Genomic DNA, 10352 nt, shown 5'->3' on the forward strand with positions numbered 1-10352 from the left:
CGCTGATGGGTTCACACTGGTGATCTACTTCAACTCTGAATAAAGCTGGAAAACTTTAAAGAGAGTAGCACCAAAGCACTGCCCATGTCCTGCAGAGGAAGCAGCAGACCATGTGAGCCTGGGCATTGAAAAGCAACCCAGCTGCCAAAGCAATCAAGACTTCTACTGAAAAGATACATAACCTCCTTTCCCACTAGACATGCTGAAATCCATTCACATTACTAAGAAAAGGGAGCAGACACTTATGTCCTAGACTCTGGGACGCTCTTACCAGGCCTCACCCGCCCCAATCCCCTCTCGGCCAGTGGGTGTTTTACAGGTTCTCCCCAAATCTTGCGTCTGGACCTTAGATAATCTTGATCCAGAGACCTCAAACGTTTTCTTCTCTAGAGCACTAGGTCTGCAAATTTCTTCAAAAATTCCTGAAGTCACCTCAGAACTTATCCTCCCCTGAGGTATCCTGCAGAGTCCTGCATGCTTCTACAAGTCCATGGAGTCCTTAAACTGGAAAGCATGCTAAAGCTTTTTATTTTTCTTTATGAATCTTTATCAGCCTAAAGCAACTAGCCCCATCCAAATGTAGCCTGGGCATGGGGAAAAGGATTTCGTTATTTCCAGACACATGGGCTTTTCTGTGCTTTTGGTCCCACTGGGTGATTTTGATTGGCACTATAATTGCTCCAGATTAGCAGCCATAAAAGAGCTTCAACCTTAGAGACTCCTTCCATTCCAGTGCCTGTGGTCCTGCACCACTACCCCAGGGCCAAATAGTGAAGTAGCTGAAACCTGTCCTACATCAAGAGGTATTACTTGAGGGACTTCCCTGGTGGTGCAGTGGTTGAGAGTCCGCCTGCCAGTGCAGGGGACACGGGTTCGATCCCTGGTCCGGGAAGATCTCACATGCCACGGAGCAACTAAGCCTGTGTGCCACGACTACTGAGCCTGCGCTCTAGAGCCTGCGAGCCACAACTACTGAAGCCTGCATGCCTAGAGCCCATGCTTTACAGCAAGAGAAGCCATCGCAGTGAGAAGCACACGCACCATAACGAGGAGTGGCCCCCGCTCGCCGCAACTGGAGAGAGCCTCTGCGCAGCAATGAAAACACAAAGTAGCCAAAAATAAATAAATAAATTTATAAAACAAAAAAAAAAAAGAGGTATTACTTGAGTGTCTATTCAGTCCCATACTGGCCCTGTTGCTAGGATGGGACAGTGAACTTCATGATCTCTGACCTTACAGTATGTAAGTCTAGCTTCAGGTCTTTGGCTCCTTCTTCTGGTGGCTAAAACTCCCTTTTCCCTTATAACATCCTCCCAGACCCTCAGGCAATGAGAGTCCTGATGCCTGTCTCCCAGGCCTCACCATTCCACCTGGTCCTTCAGATACTGCCCTGAGCATTTTAGATCAGTTGTTCGCAACCTGGGGTCGAAGGGCTACAACGCGGTCCAGGATTTCAATTCTGAGTGAAAGATTAGAAAGCTGCCTTTTGTTTCTTCATTTCAAATATTTAATTTCAAATATTCAAAAATTTAGTGGCTAAAAAACACCCATTGACATTTTTCTAGTCAAGAAAGTCAAATACTAAAGAAACTACTTGAGTTGTTTTTTAAACTGTTGGCCTCCTGTGGGCTTTGGGATTTCATGCTATATTTACTTCTTTTTCATACAAACAATGTTCCAGTTTTTGTAATAATAAACATGCATTATTTTTATAATCAGGAAAAATAATAAAGCTATTTTCATCTTGGACAAAATATGTGGTCTGTAAATTTTGAGAGGATGTTTTTATGAATTGGCCCTACTGAAAAAAATAATAATATTGCTTGCACACTTTTTCTAATACCTTTCCATCAGAACAGTTCAGTACTTGGTGATCCTTTCCATGAAATATATCGGAAACTAGCAGATCTGATAACTAGCCCCGCTGAGTGAGGGTTTGTGCTAAGGAGAGCATTTTCTTAGAATGCAGCGTCCTTGGATTTCTTTATTGAGTGCTCTTTAACTGGAGAGGACCTTCTTTCCATTTCATGAAGTCGTGTGCCCACAGGTAGTGGGCAGAGGGTGGGAAGCAATGAGCGGTTAGAGGGAGTGCTGGGGGAAATCTCTCCATTGACAACCTGGTGGTTGACAATAATGCCTGCCTCAAAGGAAAATTACGGCTGTGAAGACATCTGCCAAGGGCAATGCATCCAAGATCCCTGGGCCAGTGGGCTCTGTTAGAACCCTCAAAAATGGCTGGAACACTGCATATATGTGAGAACTTAAATACGAAATCTTTAAATTCCCAACCAACTATTTCCTGGGCTAGTTGCTATTGCATACAATACCATAGTTCTACCTGGTTTCTGTTCAATAGTAATTCATCCATGACTCCTCACGTTTGAAATTAACCCTGCAACTTAATGACTGCAACCCCCGTCCCTATCACTGTGGTGAGGTGTCCTGGTGAATTCTACATTGGTAACCTCAATGGGTGGTAGGGCATATCTAAGTCTTGAGAAGTGGATGATGTTTTATCCTATACTATAAATTCATTTTTGGAAAAAATATTTCTTTTATAATATAAATTACTGTAAGTAAAGTTAGAATAAAAGGTGCTTGGTGGGTCGAAATATTCAAAAGATTGAGCCATGATCCTCGGGGAGAAGGGAGTTCTATTTGATGAAAATTTTGAGGTAATAAAGTTGCATTCTTATGTTTATTGAGAAAGGAACCTGGGTCTTAAAAGCTCTGTCTCCCATCAATCAAGTTTTAGAAAGCTCAGTAGGTTTGTGTCTGATTTCTCACCTCCTTTTATACCCAACCCTTTGCTCCTGTGACTGTATTAGAACTGATCTTGCCAGTATCCTCAATGAACATTCAGTCGTCACATCTTAAAGGCAGTTTTAAGTCCTCATATCACTTGACCCCTTACCCATAACACTTGCTGCCTTCTTGAACCACTCTTCTTTTTTGGCTTCTGTTTGCCACCCTCTCTTATGTTCCCCTTAATGCTCTTGCAGCCTTTTCTCAATATTACATAGCATTCCTTTGTCTCTGCCTTTCCCCCTTAAATGTTGATGTTACCTTAGGTTCTGTTTTCAACCCTCTCTTCTCTCTAATTTCACCCTCACCCAAGGCTTCAACTACTGATGACTCCCAAATTTGTGTCTCTTAAGATCAAGTTCCCTATATTCAAGTGTCTACTGAACGTCTACCTCAAACTCAGTATATTCAGAACAGAAACTCACAAGTACCTCAGACACAACATGAAAAAAGAAACCATCATCTCTGCCCAATCCCAGCCCCATTCCTTGTCCATTATTCTTGATTATGGTGAATGCCATCATTACCAATATAGTCACCCAAGTCGAAAGCAAATAACATTCTAGACTCCTCTTTCTCTGTCATCTTCTGAATCCTATCAGTCCTGGAGCTCTTGTTATTATACATGCCAGCTGACTCAAAGAGCCATGCTCTTGGCCGCTGAGCCTGCATGTCCGGAGCCTGTGCTCCGCAACGGGAGAGGCCACAGTGGTGAGAGGCCTGCGTACTGAAAAAAAAAAAAAAAAAAAAAAAGAAAGATCCATGCTTTTTTCTCCATACTCACTGCCCCTGCCTTCTTATCCTAAAGCCTTTGACTTCAGATTACTCCACCGTTAGCAGGGCATACATGTGACTTGTCCTCCCTCTCCAGCCCATCTCCCATCACACCCCCCACCCAGGCCTTCTGCACCAAGTCATTCCAGTGCCTGATCTCTCAGGATTCTTACTTTCACCTTTGCATACGGTGTCTCTGCTGCCTGGGGTGCCTCTCTCTCCTTTTTCCCCTTGCCAATAACTTCTCATTCTGGAAAACATCACCTTCTCGGAGAAGGTCTTCTGATCTCTCAAAACAAGAAAAGAACACTTCTTCAGTGCTCCGATAATACTGTGCCCCTCTGTCATAGAATATATCACACCATGGTTAAATTACCTGTTTATCAGTCTCTCTTACTACACTGAGACAATATAATGTCTTATTCATTTTCTTATTCCTATGTTTAACAGAGGTCCTGGAATATAGTAGGCACTCAGTAATGCTTGTTGAATGAATGAATGAATACCAAACATTTCCAGTATCTTCTTTCATGGGTCCTGCATAACTCTTGTCACTCAGTGTGAAAGATTACCCCTTTCCGATTATAGAAAGCCTGAAGAATTTTAGTGTAATATCCTCTTCTAATAAACCCAAACACAAAAAGCAGCTACAGATGTTTAAAAGAAAGCCAATCTTTCATTTTTAATCAATCTTGGAACTGACATCTCCTATACTTCTGTACACAAACTCATACCTTAATGCTAAAAGGTTCTCGTTTCTGTAGAAACAGATACACTAGGCTGACTCCACTGAGCTTGTCACTAATACACAATAATGGTTTCTATCTCTACTTCAGAGCCAGTACATAGTTTTTCCTCGTCTTTCTGCCCAAGTCAGTCCATAAATATTTTAAATGTATGAACTTTTAAACTCAAAAAGATTTATTGGGCCACTTAAAATACTTATTTCTTGCTTACATGGGATTGAAAGATCACAATGGCTCAGAATCAATTGCATTTCATCTTTTCAGTACTTATTTCACAGCTGAGCACGTCTCAGAGTTATGAACATGAGTCCAGTCCCTGACAAGCCATAGCAAAGGCCAAAAGAATGAGCAAAATTATCCACCCTAGAACCCACATGGGATAGCAGAGATTGAATAGGCAGCATCTGCTGTGACTTATTATAGCATATATGTTGCACTAGGCCCCAGATCAATCCCCAGACAGAAGTTTTGTGTCACGGGTCTTTCACCTTAGGAAAGCAGCGTACATATACATTCAACAATAACGCTACATAAATCTCTGTCCCAATTACAGAACTTTATCTCATGTGGTGCCAATAAGAAAAAGAGCTATCTCAAAACAGCAGGAGAAAATGATTGTTTCGTGTACAGAAGCATTTAATATCACTATAGAGAGATCTTTTCACACAAGTAAGACATGGAAATATCTGCCTAAGGATTAGTCCAAAAGAAGGAAGAATCTCTCCAAATAATGTCTGACAGATTTTGTATTTTGAACTTAAATCCATCCTTTAAAAGGATATAAATGGAAAGAAAATAAGTTATTTGTAAAACTACAGTTTTACAAATAAAAAATACATGTATGTTTACATACATAGGCAAAACCCAGGGCATCCTGGATATTAACAGAAGAATAATATTTGACCAAGGACCACGTGGTTGGCCAAGGGGATGGGGTATTCTTAATCTGGAATCAACAAGCCTGCTAAGATGTGTGTCAGAGTGTGTGTGTGCACACGTGTGTGTGTGCATATGCATGCGTGTGCATGCGTGTGCACCTGAGAGGTGCACCAGAGAGGATTCTGACCAGTCCCAGTATTCTTCCAAAAGGTCTTTGACTCGTAAAGTGTTGCCAACCACTGCTCTATAGCAAATATTTCCAAGATTCACAAACAAGGAGGTGTTGCTGTCAGGTGAGATTCAAGATCATTGAACCTAGTGATGATCAAAACCACATTACTGTAAGGTAGATAGCCAGTGGGAAGCAGCCGCATAGCACAGGGAGATCAGCTCAGTGCTTTGTGACCGCCTGGAGGGGTGGGATAGGGAGGGTGTGAGGGAGGGAGACTCAAGAGGGAAGAGATATGGGAACATATGTATATGTATAACTGACTCACTTTGTTATAAAGCAGAAACTAACACACCACTGTAAAGCAATTATACCCCAATAAAGATGTTAAAAAAAACAAAAAACAACACATTACTGGAGTCCTGAGGCTGTGGTGCAAAGTGGATGGGACCTGTCTACTCAGATGGAAATGAGAAAGTCACTCCCAACTCTCATATGACCTTTTGTGTAAAGTCCATATTAGTAAAGTGAGAGCAGAAAATCCTCCTCTCCATATTTAGGAGAGTGAAAACAATAGGGTGTCCTCAACAGGTGCAGATAGGAAAAGATACTCCGTTTACCTAGTGCACCGCTCATGTGCACCCCAAGCTTACCCTTGACTCTGGGTTTTGAGAGCTATTGGTTTTGTAAGGTGTCCCCAAAGGAGAGAAGAAGAAGGTCATGCAGAGCAGCACTCCACTCTGAGGAGCTGTTGATCTGAGATGCTGCTATGTGGTGGTTTATCATTGCTGCTGTCCTTGTTTAATTGTTTTTAATTGCTCTTTTCATTTTTATTGTTTTACTACATCAAAATTATGATTAACCCTCTGTCTCTGGGAATTTTGTGTCTCTTTCAACATTGGCAGACATACTAAAGCCTTAGTCTAAACATGTTTACAGGGTTGATTCAATTATACACAAGGAAGATTCCATTACCATGTGTAAATTTGATCATCTCATCAGTCCAAAAATCAACTAAAATTTGTATATTTATTGCAGTATTATTTATGTAATTACTCTTTTAAGATTTAAGCTATTACTTGAGTGTCATCTCCTCTCTACCTATAACTTCTAGAGTTGTATGAACTGCTGTAACAAATAACGATCCAAATATACAATGGCACAAATGCAATAATGGTTTCCTTCTTGTGCATGTGCCAGTTTGAAGGTGGTGATCCTGTTCAGTAGGCTGCTTTCCTCCATGTGGTGATTAGGGACCTAGGCTCATTCCATCTTACGGCTCTGCCATTCTCTGAGGACTTGTTGTAATCCAGATTCAGCTTACGAAGACGTCATATAAGACTTGAGTTTTGAGAGGTTCAGAGGAGGTTATAATTTTTTTAATTGATTTTAGATTACCAATTTGTTATAAAAGGATATAACTCAGGAGCAGCCAGATGGAAGAGATGCACAGGGTCAGGTATGTGGAAAGGGCGAGGAGCTTCCTTGCCCTCCCTGAGCCTGCCGCTCTCCTAACACCTCCACGTGTTCACGACCTGGGAGCTTCTGTTTGTCGTTGTTGGCATCAGGAGCCCCCTACTTCAATCAGGGCCCAAATGAGAAAACAGAAACCACTGTAGGTGTTCGAAACAGAGGGAATTTAATACAGGAACTCATTATACCTGTGATGGAAGCACTGGAAGAACCAGAACCAAGGAGTGAAGTAGGATGGTGAGGGTAACCCAAACATTAACAATAGTCAGAAGCCATTAACCTCCATGCTTCCCCCCTCCCCAGGGCTGGAAAGCCTCAGGGAGAAGGCAGTGTTATCAGAGCCTAGAAGTTAGGATCATCAGAGAGAAGTCAGGAGCACAGAGGGAAGATTCCTGGCAGAGGCTGAGACCAGGAAGGAAGGGACTATCTGACAGCAACTGAAATCATGGAATAGAAGCAGCTGCTGCCAGAGAAACCACTCAAAACAGAAAAGAGAGGGGGAGAAACTCCCTGGCTTCTCCCCTCCTCCCACTCTCCCGTCTTCTGCCTGTGCCTCCCATTGACTCAGCTTGTGTGGAAGCCAGAGGGCAATGAAGCTGGAAAATGCAGTCCCCCATGATAGAAAGCAGAGCAGGGGAAAGGCCAGAGCAACCAGGGAAATGGTCAGCACATTCCTTTTTATGAAGATGGTTTTGAGAATGAAACTGAAGAAAAAAGCCACATGGCTATGAAATTATTTGTTGATATGGGGAGGGGAAGGGAGGAAAAGGAAAAAGGTAGGAAGGGAAGAAAGGGTAGCAAAGATTGCAAGTCAGGAAGAGGTAGATGTGGGGGGATCTCTCTCCAAGTCTGCTAGAGTCGCTGCTGAGATCAGCAGCTCCATTTATACTCACTGTCCAATGGTAGCTAGAACAGGCCAACAGAAGAATTAAAGAGCTGCATGTGACCTTAGATACCACTAGAGTACTCAAACCCATACTTAGATGTTATTGAAGTTTGTATTTAATACATAATTGATTGAAACTAATGTGAATTTAATTCTCTCTTGTCAAAATGGAATTTAAACATCGTTCAGGGGATGAATGAAGGGATTTCAGAAAGCCAAGCCACTGCGGGTCCTTGTGTTGAGCACAAAGGCAAAAAGAACTGAGAACAAACAAAGCAGCAAAAAATATCTGTGTGAGGGGAGAGGGTGTGGGAGAAGAGAGCCCAAGGGATTTCTTTAGCAATGTTTGTTTATGGCTGTTTCAAATTAAGGAACTAATTTTGGATTGGGGAATAAATAAAGAAGTTCTTCAGAAATAGACTACTGCTAAGAAAACAGCACTGCCTGTAGTTAAGTCGGGCGGGTGGGGGGAGTCTATTCCCACTAATACCTGTCATATTTATTTTATGGTGTTAATGTGTTTGTGAAAAGACCCCAATTTGCACTATTTTTCTTAATATTTCCTATTTATCTGCTCATGCAAGACCATGTTTTTAGAAGATGCAACAGAGGTACCCCTGGAACTTGCATCAGCTCTTTCAGGCACTATTCAGCAGTGATTAAAAGCCTGGTACGGTGTTCCTGGGTTCTGTGGACTCCACTGCCTGGACTAGTGCACGTGCTTTTTGTCAAATGAGTGAAGATGTCTTGGGCCAACAGTAGACTTTGGTTAAGAGCTTAGTAGAAGAGGGTCCATGTGGAAACAGCTGATGGTTTTTGAAGAAGGCCAGTCCATGGCTGACACCTTCACTGGGCCAGGCTCAGCTGAAGAAAGAAAGCAGAAAAAACCTGCTTGAAGTTCTAAAGTGTCTTATAAAACATTTTGCCAGTATTAAGACTTCATCCAGGAATAGTTTTAGTTTTTGCTTCTGTTTTTTGAGCCACTAAGAAAGAATATTGCTAGGGAAAGTTCCCATTTAATATTCACTTTCATCAACTGAGTTATTCATAGAAAGCAGTTCATGGCAACTATATCTAAGGTGCCGATAAATGCCTAGTATTGCAACAGCCAATGACATGTTGATCTTAAATGGATTTTCCTAAAATTGTAGCTTTGATTCTACCTTCTAGAATGTTGAAAACATACTATTTCTGCAACACGTCTTCTTAGCCATTCTTATTGTAGCTTGCAGGCCACATTTTTCAAACTCATGTACATGTGGGTCCATGCTTGGTAAAACAGACGCTGGTACTGCAGAGAGTATGAGATACTATTCCTACTTTAAGGAGTTTATGATCATCAGCTGAATAATCAATCTGAGTTACCAGCTCAGTGGTTCTTTTCTCTTCTAAATCTCCCTAAAAAGGTAATCATTATATCTACAACTTTTCAAGTGCCTATTATGAGCCAGGCACTGTATTTACTTCATTTAACGCTCACAGAAATCCCAAGTAGCAGGTAAATTAATCATACCCATTTTAGAGAAATTGAAGTTGAGGTTTAGAGATATTAAGTAGCTTTCCCAAGAGTCACACAATTATAAAGCAGAAGGGCTGGAATTCAAACTCTTGATTTCAATGCCCATGCTCTTAACTACTCTACTAAGGACTGCCTTTCCTGGGTGTGTCACCTGGGCAGTAGCACAGGGCCTGGCTCCTAGAAGGGGCCCACACTTGGTTTAATGTTCTGCTGTCACTGTCTTGAAATTCTTAACAATTCTTAAACAAGTGGTTCTGCATTTTTATCTTGCACTGGGTCCCACAAATCTTATAGCCGGTCCTGAGCATACTACATTTCCTGATATCCTAAATGAATACTATTGGGTGGGCCAAAAAGTGCCTTGAGTTTTTTTAGTAAAAATAAAAGACACATTTTTCTTTTTCAGCAAGAACTTTATTGAACAACGTATTCACCCTTTTGTTCCACTACCTTCTGCCATTTTTCAGGCAACTTCATAATTCCATCTTCCCAAAACTTTGTATCGTTTTGAGCAAGGAACTCTTCCAGGTGTCTTTTACAGTCTTCCAGGGAACTGAACTTTTTTTCCATTAAGAGACTTTTGTAAAGAATGAAATAAATGGAAATCCGAAGGTGCAATGTCTGGTGAATACGGTGGATGAATCAGAACTTCCCAGCCAAGCTGTAACAGTTTTCGCCTGGTCATTAAAGAAACATGTGGTCTCGCGTTATCCTGATGGAAGATTGTGTGTTTTCTGTTGACTAATTCTGGACTCTTTTCATCGAGTGCTGCTTTCAATTGGTCTAATTGGGAGCAGTACTTGTTGGAATTAACCGTTTGGTTTTCCGGAAGGGGCTCATAATAAAGGACTCCCTTCCAATCCCACCATATACACAACATCACCTTCTTTGGATGAAGACCGGCCTTTGGTGTGGTTGGTGGTTGTTCATTTCGCTCGCCCCACGATCTCTTCCGTTCCACATTATTGTACAGTATCCACTTTTCATTGCCTGTCACAATTTGTTTTAAAAACAGAACATTTTCATTATGTTTCAGTAGAGAATCACATGCGGAAATACGGTCAAGAAGGTTTTTTTTTGCTTAACTTATGCAGAACCCAA

The sequence above is a fragment of the Grampus griseus genome (assembly GCF_964374135.1).
Source record: "Grampus griseus genome assembly, chromosome: 7".
Taxonomy (NCBI): Eukaryota; Metazoa; Chordata; class Mammalia; order Artiodactyla; family Delphinidae; genus Grampus; species Grampus griseus.